This window comes from Cydia strobilella, chromosome 19 (assembly GCF_947568885.1).
Source record: "Cydia strobilella chromosome 19, ilCydStro3.1, whole genome shotgun sequence".
NCBI classification, from domain to species: domain Eukaryota; kingdom Metazoa; phylum Arthropoda; class Insecta; order Lepidoptera; family Tortricidae; genus Cydia; species Cydia strobilella.
The window spans coordinates 9409790-9428174 of record NC_086059.1 but is presented as its reverse complement, the minus strand read 5'-3'; the positions used below and the strand labels follow the sequence as shown (position 1 = coordinate 9428174).

The 18385-nt window shown below is 36.4% G+C and overlaps 1 long non-coding RNA gene across 1 annotated transcript in view; it reads right to left on the bottom strand.

The window, feature by feature from the left end:
- Positions 1-17184, bottom strand: part of LOC134750164 (uncharacterized) — a 289739-nt gene extending 272555 nt beyond the window's left edge. The window contains exon 1 of the long non-coding RNA XR_010128546.1: positions 17166-17184. This is a non-coding gene — a long non-coding RNA (uncharacterized LOC134750164). The remainder of the gene's footprint in view (positions 1-17165) is intronic.
- Between the last annotated feature and the right edge of the window lie 1201 nt (positions 17185-18385).

Sequence of the window (18385 nt, the reverse complement as noted above, 5' to 3'; positions counted from 1 at the left end):
TTTTAAATATAAGTATTAAATAAAAATAAAAATAAAGACTTAGCCTCGATAAACATTGTTTTTGTTTATCTATACATATTTTTGTTTCATATGAAAAAGAGAAAATAAATATACATTCCATTCAAAAACTCGATGACAGGTTAAGATGCCACTATTTTGAGAATCACTCATATATAATAGTTTCACATGGGCCCTGGTAGGGCAAGGCAATTATCTTAAATCTAAAGATTAATTTATATATGTACAATATATTTGACATTGTCTTATTTAACTTTTAATAATTTCATAGTTGTATTATATAATATATAGTTATTTCTAAAGTCAATAACTGATTTTATTTTACCAAAATTTATAAAATTAAATATACAATAAATATACAATACAGACGCGCAATAATACATGCTTAAAACGATTGTAAGTTTATGTCAAAAATATCGATACCTATATAATGTCAATTTCAAGCTTGAATTAAAAATTGTAAAATGAGACATGTCCAATAAATACACTAAACTACAAAAGAATTACATTTCATCTTCCAAAAAATCTTTAAGCCTATAACAACACTTATTAATTAAAAAGTCCTTGCCGTTTTCCACAATGCCACAATTGCATTTCCATTTTCACAACTTGTTTTATGCTTTTAGGAATATCATGTTACGAATAAGTTATACCAATTAAATGGATTTTATCTTGGATAGTCAGGAAGTCTTTCCAATCTAACCTCTGACAGAGGTTTTTCTATGGGAGACAAATTTCTGTAAAAATGGCAAATACACAAAAGTAGCAATTCCACGAAAGTACCTTAAAAGTGAAGTCAAATCAAAAAGGTTAAATATTGTAGAAAAGACAACTTAATAAGGTATTAATTAGCTCATCAATCTTAAAGAAAAAAATATGTTTATGAGAAACACCCATTAATTCTCTCAGAAGACGCTGTCTAAATAGTGTTAGGAAAGATGTAATATAAAAGGCGAAAACTTGAATTCGCCCTTTTATTTTTAAATACGATTGTATTTGATTTTATAGAATAGTATCTACAGATTACTATAAAAAATTCACTGCTTAAAAATTATCACAAAATATAATAAAAATCCACATAATGTGCTGCCACTTTTTTCCGAACTAATCCTTAGATAAATAAAAATACAACTGAAAATTAACTAGTTCAAAATATATTCCCATCTTTCCATTTCCCAAACTGCCGGTAAAAACATAAGTTGGAAACTGTTTAATTTCAGCATCGTTTAAAATCGTCGTGTACGTATTTATTAGCGAGTAATAGCTGACGGCTGGCGTTTATAAGCCCGCCACGTCGGTCATAAACCTACCAGTTATGAGGTTTATGATATCCTTCGGTCGAAGAGGCTAGCATGACCGGCTACTTTCTCTGAGGAATTTTCATTAAGTGAGCCGGAAACGCGGAAATGGACTGCAAAATGCATTCGAAAGTAACTGAAAAATGCATGCGAAATGCGAAGGTAGATAGTAGAACACTCGCTATTGAGACACCTCAGTAAAAATATACAGCTTAAAGATAAACAATTGATTAATGATAAAGGCAGACAACACGCGACGCGGTCGACGCTTGCGCAACGACGACATTACATAACACGTCACTGGATTTGTCGTCGTCACTGACTGTAATACACCCCATTTAAAAGAGATGCACGCATCCATATCTATGGATTCCATAACAATGCATACTTACATGCAATAACGTTCCGCTAATGCCTAAAGACGCAGGTATGGTCGGTGGTCGTCTACTTGTCTCTTATATAACACTCCAGGTATAGTCGTTATAGGTATGAGACTCCGTTTTTAGTCCTGTCGACTCATAGTTATTACTAAATTTATTTTCAACCATTATATCAGATAAAGGCCACCCCACACTAATAGTCTTTTGAGCGTCGGCGTCTAGCCAGCGCTATGGAAAATGGCGTCGCTGCGCGGTTGCATCAACGTTGCGTCGAGCAGCAGTCATAGAGCCATCTCACACTAGCGTCTTTTGAGCGTCGGCGTCTAGTCAGCTCTATGGAAAATGGCGTCGCTGCGCAGTTGCGCCAACGTTGCGTCGTGCAGCAGCCATAGAGTTGACTAGACGCTCACGCTCGGGACTCTCGGGAGACGCTAACGTAGGATAAAATTACCTATGCTAACAGTTTTTATATTACTACCATGCTAGGGCCTGGTGGCGCTGTTTATGATTTAGTTCAACAGTCTCCCAACTCATTTACAATGCTACCACATCGCCCTATTTACTGAACTGCTTCTGGTATAAATAACGTACTAGGTATAGGTACTCTAGCTAGGGCTAGAGTAGGTACTGTTTATTGCTACGTAATTTTAGCTGTTATACCTAATTTTAGCAATCTTCTTGAGAGTCAAGTTCTAGAAGTAGCAAACCGATTCGTGCGTTTTATTTAGTTATAGATTTTTTTTCGTTAGATTTGGCTAATTTAAAGACCTCATTTTGGGTGGAATAAATACGCAGGTAATCCCAATTTGGGACAAAAACTATTCATCTACGTATAAGCATAGACAATTATAGCTAAGGAAATTTGAATCTAGTTGTATTTTTAATTGGGCAGAATTTTATTTGTCCAACAATTTACCGAGAGAAAAGCGCTACGTTAGATTGAAAATCCATTGAAACAGAGTAATGTACAGTCAGCTGCAGAGAAAAGGTGCTAGGCTAGGCCCTCTGATCTCATTGAAAGTTTAGTGTTTTATTTACCTAAACTAGACTAGGTTACCTACGTTAGTTAGTATACCTATATACTACGAATAAACTAACCACATTCCACTCACGTACTTCCGATATTTAATCCGACACTAATACTAATCAACCCCTCACTAGGGGCAGTATATTTTTAAATCAAATATTTGGCCACCATTATCTGACATTGATATGTAATATAATTCAACATTGTTCAAGATTGTCAAACTTACAACATTTCGTATTTAAGACGCGCAATAATACTTAATATTACCTAAGAAACTATTATAATGGGTTTTAAGTTAAGTTACCTACCTAACTACCTACCTATTTGATACCTAGAGTTGAACCACGCTAAGTTTTCATGCTAAGTGCTGCAAAGCTAGCATGGTCAAAGTCTATCGTGTTGTGATTCCTGGCTTTCATAGGGCGCCTCAAGCCAGGAAATTAGAAAAGAACAAAAAATTCGGCGCGCCGCGCGAAACTCACGACGACGGAAGATTTGACAATCGCGCGGGTTTGGACGTTTTACCTCAATAACTCTGAAAGTAGGTAGGTAGGTAGTATTTACTAATGATTAAAATTTCACTTATTTTCACTTATCACTATTATTAGCTATTTTGCACTAAAATTTTACTGCTATGGAATACAGGGACACGACAATTGAAAATAAATGAAAATTAGACATTTTCTTTTTTTTGCTATCGTAGCTAACTTTTACCTTTTAAGGTTTTTTTTGGAGTCTACCCTCGGAAATATACCTAGCCTAGTTTTTTCATTGCATTTGCCCTTCATTAAAACGTGTAAAAATTCAAAATAACTACAATAATGCGGGAGCCCTGTCTTACAGTGGTTGTATTCGAGCAAGCGAGAAATTCCTGAAATAGAGCCGACCCGGAATCCCGGAAATAGGCCGAAGATTCGATACGTTGTCCGATATTGTCCGAAACGCCAACACTACAAGCACTGTCATACGCCATGCAACATTCGAGTCACGCTCCATATCTAATCCCACTGATTGTAATCAACCCTTATTGGGTTTGCTGTTTGGGCCGAATGTTTGCGAATTATCTACCGCTGGGACGTAGAGATGCTGGAAGAGGCCGGTTTTTAACCGAGTGATGAAAAGTGGGAAAGGTTTTAAGACCTATCTGAATTAAAGCGGTCTATTTATTTGGTAAGTACCTAAGTTTGGCTCATGGTGAAACCTCGTTATCAATGTTGTAGACGTTGTAGTTATAAAATTAATTCGAATGATCGACAGCAATAAGAAACATACTGTATTAATCATTGGCAGTGTTTTTGACAATTTGTTCGAAAATGTGCGGCAATGATGACATTTCTCAAAAGTCACAATAAACAAATAAAAACTTTTATAAAAAAAAGATAAACCGACTTCAAAAAGGATGAAATAAAATATTATCCTTTTTAGGGTTCCGTGTTTAAGTATATGCGTTACCAACTGATATGTTTGAAGTCGGTGCCAAGCCAAATTTTAAACCATATATTCATAGGGATTTTGGTGCAATTCGATAAAGATGCGGCTATATAAGTATGTACGTTGGATTACCTAATGCAGCGTACTACGTAGGCGAACAACACGCGAATGCGAAGCGGCGCGGCACGGCGCCTTAATTAATCCTTTGATACCTATATAGAAGTGTCCTACGTGGGCGATCTCGTTGCGAACGCGAACGAATTGGGCCGGCCGCGCCGTGCCGCGTCGCTTCGCTTCGTGTTCGCGAGTGTTCGCCTATGTAAGACGCAGCGTTACACGACGACAATAAACGAACTTCCTGTACACCTCAGAACAGAACACACGGTTGAACCTTCTTGGCGCAGTTCGTACCATGCTTGTCGGCACGTTAGTGTAAATCTAATACGTTTTGTCGTCGTATTTTTTTAAAGAGCATTTCTTACTAATTCTTAAACAGTCATAGCACGCAAGTGTGGGATTGGGACTGAGTTATTTTTTGTCGCTTATCCAGAGGACTACATTTCAAAATATAAAACAATTCAAGGAACCTTCATGCAAAATTTCAGCTAAAGCGGTTCAGTTGTTTAGCCATGAAAAGGTAGCAAAGAGGCAGACATAATTGCTTTCACGTTTATAACATTTGTACAGTTGTAATGGGATTTATAGACATAAAGCTGATTATTTTGACTGGTATTGTTACTACTTGGAGTACTTGGCTTGGCACCGACTTCAAACATATCAGTTGGTAACGCATATACTTAAACACGGAACCCTAAAAAGGATAATATTTTATTTCATCCTTTTTGAAGTCGGTTTATCTTTTTTTTATAAAAGTTTTTATTTTTCCATTTTTAGTTTTAAGACATTGTTAAGAGCGTGACGCATGAATGAAAAACATAATCATGTTTATCTGTAAATTCGTAAACTTTATTAAATAATCAGAATTTTTCTCGAGTCCGTCTGGGAAATCATTCCTGTCAGTAAATCCATTCTCCGCCCCGCCACTGACCCAATCCCTCAAACCCCCCGATCACTCAACCTCACAGCACATCAACCCCTGATCACTGAACCCCTCGACCCTAAACCACCAACCCTTCAACCGCCATTCCCCGACCCCTAACCCCAGACCCCTTAACTCCTAACCCTAACCCCCAATCCCTTAACTCCCAACCCCTCAGTCTCCGACCCATCAACTCACCTCCCTTCAACCCCCAACCTCAAACCCCCCAAACACTAATACCCTCTACCTTCACCTCTCAGTCTCTTTGGTTGTTTCCAACACTACCTACATCAAAAATCATAATACACATACGAGGGAAGTTATCAGTAGCCTTACCACGAGTTTGACATTGATATATTCGCTATCGTGTGCGTAACTTACTGTTTATGCATCTCGCTCGTACTGGCGTATTAGTGTACAAAGTAAGTTACGAAGAATATTTAGTGCCAAACTCGTGGTTAGGCTACAGTTGCACTACATCAAATTGGTGGTATTGGTGAGGAAATGCTTGAGTTACTTTAGAAAACACCGAAATTACCATACACGTGCCTTTAAAAATTGAGGAGTTCCCTCAATTCCTCACGGATTCCATCATCAGATCAAAACCAAAAATATTACGAAAACACCTTGGAGAGGTAACTTCTTTCAAACAGAAAAAGAATAACTCAAATCGGATCATGGGTGCCGGAGTAATCGCTGAAATCATTATCATCAAAACAATCATCATCATCAGCTCCACTTCATCAAATTGGTGGTTTTCTAGAAAAAATGATCAAGTTGCTTAAGAAAACGACCAAATCACTATACATGTGCCTTTAAAAATTGAGGAGTTCCCTCAATTCCTCATGGATCCCATCATCAGAACAGCACCAGATTAATGTGGAACCACCTTGGTGGTAGTTCCTTTCAAACAAAAAAAGAATTGTTCAAGTCGGACCACGGGTCTCGGAGTAATCGCTGAACATCCTACATTAAAAAAATCATCATCACTATCTTCAAAACAATCATCATCATCAGGTCCACTTCATCAAATTGGTCGTTTTCGAGAGAAAATGCTCAAGTTGCTTATGAAAACACCCAAATCACCATACATGTGCCTTTAAAAATTGAGGAGTTCCTTCAATTCCTCAGGGATCCCATCATCAGATCAGAACCAGATTAATATGGGACTAACTTGGAAGTAGCTCCTTTCGAACAAAAAAAGAATTACTCAAATCGGACCACGGGTGATAATCGGTGAACATACATAAAAAAAAAAAAAAAATAGCTACAACCGAATACAGAACCTCCTCCTTCTATGAAATTGAAGTCAGTTAAAAATAAAAATCAATAAGGTCAAAAAAGGTTTCATACTATTGAAATAAAAGTATGAAAACGGATTATATCGCGTCACCCGTTGACCACGAACGCTGTAAAGGGTTCGAAACGTCGGGATGTATTATAAATTCAATATACGCGATATAATCCGTTTTCATAGTTTTATTTCATGAGTAACTATCGCGGTAACCGAAGACAATATTTCATACTATTTATTACCTCAGGAGTCAGGAGCTATTAACGCATACAGGCCGCTTCAAAGTAAAAAAATCGTAATTTGTTAATTTCTTCGTAACCGCTACACCGGTTGTTATGATACTTTGTATACTGATTCTAAATACCCTAATGCATATGTACATTTCGGCTTTGTCCAATGGCTAAGGACACACTGTATATCTTAAAAACTAAATTACCTTAATTGCAATGTGTAAATTAGAATTAATAGAATAGAAAAACTGTACTATTGTGTGCCCTTACAGGGTGTCATGAACTATATAAAATGTAACACCTTATTATGTACATGACAATGCAATATTGAATAAATGACTAAATGACTAAAACACACTATGGCTGCGATGCATTTCGCAACCCCGCTGTAATACACGGAGCCGGCCGTGGAACCGTTAACCGCCGAAACTTGACACCCTTCGGCCAAAACTCCTCCTTGGTGAAGATCGCTAGACGTGGAAGGCTCACCACAAAAGAATTGAAATTCGCATTGTGTCGAGATTCCAACTTCGCGACCCTCAGGGCGGATCCGGACTCAACTCATACATACTTTACGATGTCCTCGACCTTCGTAAGGTAGTGTAAACGTGACACAACACAGCAGCGTCGACGGTGTTGCAGGACGCAGCATATGGTTGGGTCCAGTCGGTGCGGCACCGCACTGATTCTGACGAGCTGGCTTCTTTCTCTTCTTTCTTTCTTTTTCTTTCTCTTTTTTCTTTTTTCTTTTCTTTTTCCACCTTTTTGAATTCATCTACGTCGCATCGCGACTGCCTTATTGGCTGTGGTTGATCCTTGTGAACAGGTTCACGATGGCTGTGTACCTCTTTCTTCGGCCGCTGTTTAGACTTTGACTAAGCAGGCGGCTTAGCGGCAGTAGCAGCGTAAGAACGCATTTTTATGCAGCTTTACATATTGACTGTGAATTTAATCTAGGCTTCTCTCGGTATTTCATATAGTTAATGTCACTTAACTAGTGTATTTTTCTACGGCTCCCATATGATACTGGGTACTTTATAGACCATCAAACCAAGGCCACATTTAGTTAATAGCCTAGTGGTTACGGAAGCCCAATCGTCCTTATCTCCCGATTTATCAACTTCTATATCATATTATTTTTTACCACCCAAAAGGACACAAGAGACATTTACTTTCGTAGTAAAAACCACCCAATTGCAGTTAGTGAGTGTAGAATTTTATTTTCAAACTCGTTTGTTTTTGAGGTATACCGCCCGCTTAGGAGGGCAGCGTATCTACTGTACCTACATATTGTAATACATACCTAGTTATATTTAAAACAATCATTCAATTGTGTACTTTATTCTAATGACATTAGATACAGAATTGAATTGGTTTTCAAAGGTAGGTTTTGCATGTTTTTCGAGCGGTTAAGTTATGTTGTCCTCACCATTTGCTGCTGATGTATTATATTCCGGTTGTGATGTGTTGGTCTTATCTGAATTATTTTTATTGTTTTTTTATGTATATCATATCTAGGAGGCAAACGAACAGACGAATCACCTGATGGTATATTACAGCATTCATTTCGTTGGTTTTTTTTTGAGAAATGTCGAAACAGAATTAAACTGCTTAGTTTAAATATAATAACATTAAAACGTAATGTAATAATACATCTTGGAATGCCTAGCCCCAATGTTACGAGTCCAGCTAAGGAAGGTTTGAAGAAATAAAATATTTGGTGGCACTTCCACCAACGCCTTGTTTTCATAGGCATTTTGACCCTTACAATGACGGTTTCACACTTTTAGGTTAGAAGAGTCTATTAGTTTTTAGCGATAAGACCGCCTGTTGTTCTACCATTTAATTTTAATGCTAAACTTGTGTGTAGGTACTGTTTCTTTGATGCATCCAGGCCATAAATGTAAAAAAAAAAAAAAATGTTTCTTTGATTCCCCTAAATATTTAAATAACATTGGATGTCGGTAAAACTATAAACAAATCTTCTTACAAACGCATATGGCAGGGTTTCTTTAGGGCTATTTTTGTAAAACCTCAGTACCCCATAATCACTCAATATCAGTGTAAAAGATAAAAATTACCCAATAAACTTTTTGTCGCTTTCAGCTTTTGAATAAAGAACACCAACCGTCCGCGTTCAATATTTGACGCTCCTGTTAACGTATTTTTTGAATCCTACCGCGTTCAGAGCAATCGAATGATGCCGTAACGAGCATATTGGTTACCAAATGTAATTTGGAGCCAGAATCATCGCGTATTTAATAAGCCGCACCAACTCCTTTTACCACAACCACAACCCATTTTTAACTTTACTACTAAGGAAATAAGATGGTTTGTATCCGCACGAGTAAAGCTGTCCGGGCGTATTCGATTTCCGAAATTCGGCTGTCATTGAGAGCTTTTGCCAATTTATTTTGCCTTCATTAGTTGTAAAAACTTGATTTGCGAATATTCATTGCAAATTTTTAGTATGGAACGTGGTGGATTATAAAGGTTTCGGATTTTATTGTGTTGATGGGTTATTTAGCACAACACAAGTTTCTCGATCTCGATAGTCATTAATAATTAGGTTAAATTACTGACTTAATTTACAGATAGATATGTACATATATAAGTTTCACTTAATTACCGAAGTAATGTATTTATTAGCAAATTTTATTGTAAAACTTGATTATAAACTTTATTGTAGTTTTTTAAAGTAAAACTTTTAGTATATCGCCTCAAATTTTTGGTCCGTTTTTAGCATGTCGCATTTAAATAATTACAGCATTAGTAAAATTCTACTTTATTTCTAGTACTTAGGGTTCATAGTCTTTAAAATAAGCTTCATTAACGGACTAAGGTTACATTACTTAATTCACGAAGGCAGATATTTGCTTGTAATTTTATACAAAATTTTAAGGACAGTAGACCTTATTAACCTTAAATACGTTATTTAATACGTCAAACTCTCTATCAGTCAAATTCTACGGTAAATGGCAAATAGTCATATCATAATAGGAAGTTTACAGTCTACTTTTGGTTTAAGAACGTCACGGACGTCACGATTCCGTCAAACAATTCCCAACGGTTGGCTACTCGCAAGCGTGTAGACATCTCGAAAACCCCAGTGTAACGTGACCGTGAGATCCTTGATAATCGATGCGTATTTAAACCGGTTTCATTAGTCCTTGACTCGCGTATGATAACTGATAAGTAAGCGATAGATAATAATAATTAATTACAGCGCCATTCCGTGTTGAGTAGCTGAATTACAATGGCGTTGGCGAGATTTTGTATGGTATATATTTATTGAGTTAAGATTTAAATAAAACGCAATTTTAATAACCTAAATCGAATAATTTTCCGATAATTTTCAGTTAAATGCCTACAATCAGAAAAAAAGTTTGATTTGCATCGTGGTTTCATAAAACCACATAATTCCTTTTAAATAAATAAATAAATAACATAAATAAAAATGTTTATTGAGTTCGCACAAACAAACGTAATTATAACTGGGCAGGCCTCTTTTTAAGCGTACAATGACACTTGTGTCAAGAGACACCGCTCTCCCGTAGGTGGTAACCATAGATGTAGGTAAAAGCAATAGCTGTGGCTTAAAACTAGTCCTTTTTTTGTAAGATTTTGATAAAATATGGTGTTTGAAAAGGTCCTCATTCTAGGTAAATTTTCTGATGAGTTTCGTTTTCGTTACTCAGATGGATATACGTCGACGAGATTGCGCTTGTATTGTACAGAAAAGGGAACTCTATCCATTCACCAAAATCGAAATCTTTCGAAAAAAGACAACAAAATATAAATCGGCCCGAATAAGCCAAATTGGTACAAATGAGGTAAATTTGTGGTTTCGGATGACAACACAATGAGCAGGAATATGAGACTTACTCTCCATTCATACAGAGCTTGCTGCCCAGTGCTTCAAAAAATATGTAAGGTCAACTCAATACGGGCAAGTGTGACTGGCCTTCACATTGGGCTGTTTACACGTTTATTAGTGTTTATTGCTGTCGCGTACCACTCCAGCAGGGCGACCGCGGGGTGCCCCCATCAGGATAGCCCCTCAACAATTGCGAGTTCATACAATCAGGGGTACCGCGTTTCATTTCGCCGCTAGGGACGCTAGTGTAGATGGAGGTCTTTCAAAATGTCAAATGCATAGAAGTTTTGGGGGTTTCAAGCTTTTTTATCGGGAATTTTCACTCCTTATTCATAATTGTGGTAAATCTTTATCCATTTTTGATTAATCATGGTAAACAATGGATATAGCTCAATAAATGTTAACTAAAATATATGCAAAATTAAACAGGTTGAAAAAATAGTGCATTTAGATGTTATAATACCTTTGTGTATAGAACGTAATGACTAATAATTTTATAAAAATAAGCATAGAAAATATTGAGATGTGTTTTTCTGGACCTACATCTACAGTGGTGCCAACTGGTGAGCACAAAAACGCTAGCACTCATTGCCACTAAACGCACGTAGCAAGCCTAGCAAGTAACAAATGTATGGATTCTCAATAAACACTTATCAATGTCCCAATGTGAAGGCCAACCACTTTAATCCCGCACTTACCCGTGTTGACCTTATTGTACGATTTTATTGCCGTCCAATATTGAACGTTTTCTAATAATCTGTTAGACCAAGTAGTGAAAATGTTACAGTATATCTGGTTATATATTTGTGATCTACTCACAATGCCCTTTCATTTGGTACCCCACATGGTACCGTTTAGAAGAAAAAAGTAAAAAACTTTGTACTGCCGACTTTATAACGTCACAGAAACTACCCCCACCACTTTCGCGCTTGTCATCTCATCTCATATATTTGTGTTCAGGAGTCGTAGCACGGTACGCTTATCACCATGCCTATCACCTTCTAACAAGTATGTGAGTGCGAAAGTGACGGACTTAGTGATACGGGGAAACCATGCTGCGCGGGCTGGACATCACACTGAATGCACTGATATCAAATATCCATGTCTGAGACGACATGAGCGAAAATCGATTTCTAGAAGACTTCTAGACCAAAAACCGACACTATTAAAAACATACGGTACATAACAATGATACATGTAGTATAATAATATAATCAGATCAAGACGCATAAAGTGCAACACACTTTGTGAACGCACTGTTTGTGTCAATGTCAATGCACTGTACTCTCCCGTAAAAACCGCAAGTTTCAAAAGAAAACCGCAATTTTAGGCTTTTTTCGATGATTTACCAACGCATCCTCCTTTACCCAATTTACATTTAAGGCTATAACGCGCTAATTTCAACCTTCAGACTTTGGAAATAAGACTTCATTATGTTTTGAGTGTTTAATGGTAAAGTTGTAAGAAATCAATCCGCGGAAGCTCCCGTTTGCAATCTGTCGTTTACATTGTTTGTGTTAACAATAAGTACAGTCGGGTTAATATTTATGTATTGTATTGCACATTAACATAGCCCGATTTTTCGGGGGCAAAAACCTACCAATATCGATTCAAGTGTTATCGATATCGATTGCAAGCAATTTCTAAATCATAATAACAAATATGCCTCTACCTTGAAGTACCTATTATTAATAAGTAATTAAGAAAGTTTGGCTTTTATATCTATTTGCAATGCAAACCTCTTTGATTTATTATTTTCGTAACTGTAAATATCTGACATGGTCTCTATTTATTCTGATAATAATTAAATTAAAATATTTTTTGACGGCTACTTGTTCCTTGCATAATTGAATGCAACTGTACCTACGTAGCGGTGAATCGTGATTTACAAATGATGCATTTAATTTTCATCAGACTCCTCTTCTACCTTATTATCATCACTCATTGTCATCATGTCAATGCATTTGTCGGTCTCTTTGAACTAATTTTAACGTAGGTTAATTCTATACTTATGTCAATTGTCAACTTGTCAACTATTGTCAAAGTCATCAATAACATTTATGTTATAAGTGTTATTACCTACATTTACATAATACGGTGAAAACATAGGTCTTCAAGATAATCATACAATACAGATCTGTTTATGCCGTATATAGGTAAGTAGGTACATTATTTTATATTAAGGTTAATTTTGAGTTTTAAGCTACAGATTTAAGGTTATATATTCGTGTATTGCCTTTTAAGTGGGTACTTAAAATAGTCTTTAATTGATTAATTTAGGTGGTTATGTTTGACGTATAGGTACAAGGTCATTGTCAATTTGTCGGTTGACATTGTCATCGACAATGTAATTAGATATTTGTGACGAGAGAGTCGCGAGTTCACCGTACACTGTCTTGTACAACCGTACAATTTTTGTCGTTTTTAAACCTCTTAATACCTTGATACTGGCGAAATAGTCCCACTGGGCTGAAGCCATAATTTTAAAAGAAGAAGAGTCGCGGGCAGTCTTATAGGTTTCGGTTATGTATATACTAACTTTTAAAACTTTTCGTAACGAGTGTCATTTTGGTTGGTTTTGACGACTCGATATCGTGAAAGCAGATATGAGCGAACGGGCTCACACGAGAGGACGCCCAGGATCGCGCAAAGTGGAGAAAGGCAAGTATACGACAGCGGACCCTGGCAAAGTCTGCCTGGCCTGGCCCCTGTTTCACTACGCTGACAATTGTCGCCTGACAATGACAAATCACCGTCCACTACTAGTCTAATAAGTAAACATTGGCGCCATGTGCCGTCGTTACTTACCGACCCAGGAATGTAGAAGAAATTATTGTCAGTAGCAAGTGTCACCGACCCAGGAATGTACAAGAAATTGTCAGTGGCAAGTGCCAATTGTCAAGTTGGTAAAACAGGCGGCTGATGGTTTAGCCAGTTCATTTTTTATGAGTAATCACAACCTACGTAAAAAATAGAGATATAAACCGGGGCTTAGTTGTTACTACAAAGAACATCGACACAACTATAATCCGACAAGAAATTGTAGAAAATTATTGAGAGCGCATCTTCCTACGTAACTGTCACATTTTTGACGTAAAATGCTTAAACATGGCAACAATTTAGTATGGAATTTTTTTTTTTGTTCCATTTTATTTAATTTCTACTATTTTATGTCGCACTATACGTCCTTAAAAAATGTCGCAGATAATTTCTATAAATTAACATAAAAACCTCCCCAACTGTCTCCGTGCAGCAGTTGCAGACAATTATTATTGTCATTCGTATTGTTCCTTTTTGCCCTAATTCTGTTATTGAAATTAATAGGTCAGGTAAATTGTGGTTTAGCGTCGCAAATGTCGCGATCTTTCTTGTATGTCTTGGGGTTCCCTCAATCAGGGTGTGATTGTATTATTGTGGATAAAGAGAGCTAGTCCAGGAAAAAAGCAGGTAAGGTAAGTGGGGTAAAACTAGTTTTTTTTGCTCTGGGCAAGACTAACAGTATGAGAATTCCATACAAGTGATAGTCTTACATTTTTGAATGATTCACGGTTAGTTTCACTAGACTTATACGTCGAAATATCGGGAGCTCGAAAACAATACAAAAGGTAATCATGGTCCATATCCCGGTTGATATAAGTCAAGTGATAGTAATATCCTGGTGATAGTCTTACCCCACCTTAACAATGTCCTGTCTATAGTTATTTAATTTAAATTAAATAAAGCGCTTTTGTTGTTCCCAAAACTGTGTACCTTTTTCGGGCTAGCTCTTCGTCTATTAAAATTGGCAGCATACCTGTGTGCCACCATTGTGCAGAATTGTGTAGAACGACAATTGTTTCAACTATAATGTTTAAGTGTAGAAGGCGTGTGACGAAACACAGCCGTCAATTGTTTTGTTTCAAATTGTCAACCACATGTCGGTTAGTAATTTGTTTTTTTTTGTTTTTTTTTCATCAAAATAAATACCATGTCGCTGTAGGTTATCTTTAAAGAATACTTTATTAATAATAATGTTAGTAACTATTACCTGATTATTTTTTACTAGAAATCTCCACATGCTTCCGTTATATATATGGATTTTTGCTGATTGTTTTTACCCAACATGCTTATTAATTTTCTGAATTGTTTTTAGGTAAGGGGTACGTCATTCTGACTGGAATCCATTCATAAACTGGGTACCTATGCATAGTATAGGTAGGTATGTAGAGTCTGTATTGGGCCATTGGGCCACATACATTTCACGACTCTTCTCTTTCCGAACAGACTACATCCTATATATTTTATGAAATATATTATTAAGCCAAACAAAAGCAAAAACAAAGCCAAAAAATAATGATTCAATATAAACACTAAATTAAGTTAATATGTCTCACGATAGTTTAAATTCGATTAATGATTCAATGTCTCGAAAACAAAACCCGGTATTTCCCAAAAAAGTAATATGGTTATGACAAATAATTGCATTCAAATTATGACACCAGCTTGTGCGAAGGTCGCCTAAAATTATCGACAGAATACGAGTGTGTACATCCGCCAGGCTAATTTGATTACTAATACACAATAATCACCCTGTAGCCCCGTAAAAAACGCCCTTAGGTCGGAAAACACAAAAAATCCTAACTGACACGCGAACTTAATATTATAATGAATATAAGGACCCTGGGCGAGAAGGGTTCCGTGATAATTGTAGTTTAAGACGGGGCCATTGTAAAAATTTTGTGTTTATATTGAATTTTTATACGTTCTAATTAAGGGCAAATGCCATGAAACAGAAAACCCGCGCGGCGGCTATTTCTTCGCTTGCAAGTTTCGACAATATTTTGTCCTCTTCTAATTTCCTGATTCTTAAGCAAGTTACGAGTACGTACAAGGCAAATTCACCACTTGCTCTCCGCTAAAGGAAAACATCATAGGGAAACCCGTCCGTATCCATCTGCGAAGACGATCCAAAGTCTGTGTAGTGCCCAATCATGATAGCTTGGGAGCTATAAACCACAAGCTGTGCAGGTAGGGGGCCTGTACCCAGCAGTAGGTATACTTATATATCGTGACTACTTTGAAAAAATCTCGTTTCTAAGCAGCCATTAGGCCGTTTTACCAAAAGTTATGTACTCCACTTCTTTTTTATTTCGAAAATGTTATGATGTTTACTCAAAATTACGACCTATTTCCACCTTGAGTAAGCAAAAAATTAAGACAAGGAGAAAAAAAATCATAAAATTTTCCAGATAAAAAAATAAGGGTAGGTTGGTCAATTTTCCATAGGATTGCCCACTTACGTGTTTTTAAAAACTTGTACGTTTACAAACGGCGGTTCTCTTTTCTCCTACCGTACCCTAACCATAACAAGAAACTTTTTCCAACAATGCGAGGTAATTAGTAATTGGCGCGACCGCGCATGCGCTCAAATTGCGGTTTTCGACCATTTTGCCTGCCATATGGTGGCTAACGGTCCGCATCCTACGCGGTTTAGGTGCATCTTGAAAACAAGGCACATTATTTGTTGACCTTTTTATAGATAGAAAGAAAGAAAGAAAAATACTAGCGCAATAACATATTTAACCTTAAAACTAACTAAAAATATTACACAAAATTAAGAGTATCGCTAAATGGTCCTCACTCAGCTTGGTGTCACGGTATGAGCCACATGGCATAGGTTACTCAGGGTGGACTACTTTGTGGCATTTTTTTCATTTCCAAAAATATTAGGCCTTAGAAGTACTTCCAAAATTCAAATATTAGAGCGTTAATTTTGGACCATAAGCTTTTAGACCATAAATTAGTTGGGGGGTTTACGGTAACAATCATTTTGCGAGTAAAAAGATATAAGTTTGGGTCCGTTTGTATGGAATAAAAAAATATACATATTTGTAATCTTTTCTCCACAAGGCTCCCTTTGTTCTATTATGAACTAGTAATTTCTATGTGCCAATTTTGACTCATTAGCTCATTATAGTCATTATTTACTGCTTTGAGATTTGATATCTCATACAATAAAAAAAACCACATCAATCCAAAAATAACAAAATGGCCGGTTAATGTTTTATTTAGTTATAACAAAATAGGGAAAAATGTAATAAAACCATTAAAACGCCTCCAGGTAAGTACTTTTTTTTCTTTGGTCAAGTTCATTTCATACATTTTAGTATGCAAAATTGCTTTATTTTGAGCGACCTCTAAATACCTAATGTTTGATTGTTCTCAAAATTGGTTCCTTACTTTACATAAATTTTTGACTAAAAAGAACCATGTGGAGACCAAACATTCAAAACTAATTTTTTTCGACCAATCTTTATTATATTAAGTACCTAACTACTTGGATTCAATTATAACAGCAACCCAACTAAATTCTTAGCCACAGACTTAACTTAAAAAAACCGGCCAAGTGCGAGTCGGACTCGCCCACCGAGGGTTCCGTACTTTTTAGTATTTGTTGTTATAGCGGCAACAGAAATACATCTGTGAAAATGTCAACTGTCTAGACATCACGGTTCATGAGATGCCTGATGACAGACAGACAGACGGACAGCGGAGTCTTAGTAATAGGGTCCCGTTTTTACCCTTTGGGTACGGAACCCTAAAAACAGATAAAACAAGCACAGCATCTTGACAACTCTTAATTAGCCAGTCAAACGTAAATTAACTGAGGCCAACACAACAATACATTTTCGTCATCAAGCGATCGATCGGCACCACTTTTTGCTACCGTACCGTTGACGATAATAACTGATAGTAAACCTTACTGTGAAGAAAATAAGGTGCAATCATAGTCAGGTAAATGTGCCGCAGCTAGTTCTATCGTTGACGCAGTCAACTGTCCATTCATAATCCTTATTGCAAAGTAATAAAGTATATTAATAGTTAGTTAATTGTATTACAAATGTATATGTCATGGACAATACTTGCCATTCCTGTGTATCAAGCGAGCGTTCGCCAGAGTGAAACCAATATAAAAGCCGCTGATTGTGATTGTGAATGACTGCAAAGTTTTCAACTACGTCATCTAGCATGAGCAAGATTGGATATCAATGTCCATGTTTAATTCAAAAGAATAAAATGAATAAACTTTTTTTTTAATATGTATTTTAAAATTAAATGTATAGCGATAATGTCTACCGTCAGATACGCTTACATAAATTTAAATAAATATTAATTGTTTTTGAACTGCTAAGTATTCTATAACTTTTAAACGAAATCTGTGCTTTCTTGATCGCTGTCACTCTTGTCACAGGCATAAAACTAATTATAACGAAAGCAAAACAAATAAGTAAGTAATAGACATAGATTTAGAGATAATAGATTTAACACATAGTCGCCCAGTCTATAATAATGTTAATATCTGATTTTAGATTTATTTATTTCAGGATAAAAATTTCACTATAAATTTGCATCAATGTCAAAATTATGCTCATCTTCTTATCTGTCGTCCATTTTAGAATTCATCTTCGTGATAAGGCTAAAAAACTAAGGCTAGGCTAAATATAGGTTTGACTTTTGTCATGATATGGGCAACCGACCATTTCATGAAATGATTGCACATCATCAATTTATTAGGCGCCTACAGCGTCATCTAGTGATGTGTTTAAAAGGGTAAAAAAAGTTAACATACCGTTTACTTTAAGTAAAAATAGCGACCTGCCCCGGCTTAGCACAGGTGCAATGCTGATGTTATACATATGAATCTTCCTGAATCACTATCTATAAAAAACCGCATCAAAATCCGTTGCGTATAGTTTTAAAGATCATACATAGGGACAGACATACAGACAGCAGGAAGCGACTTTGTTTCAC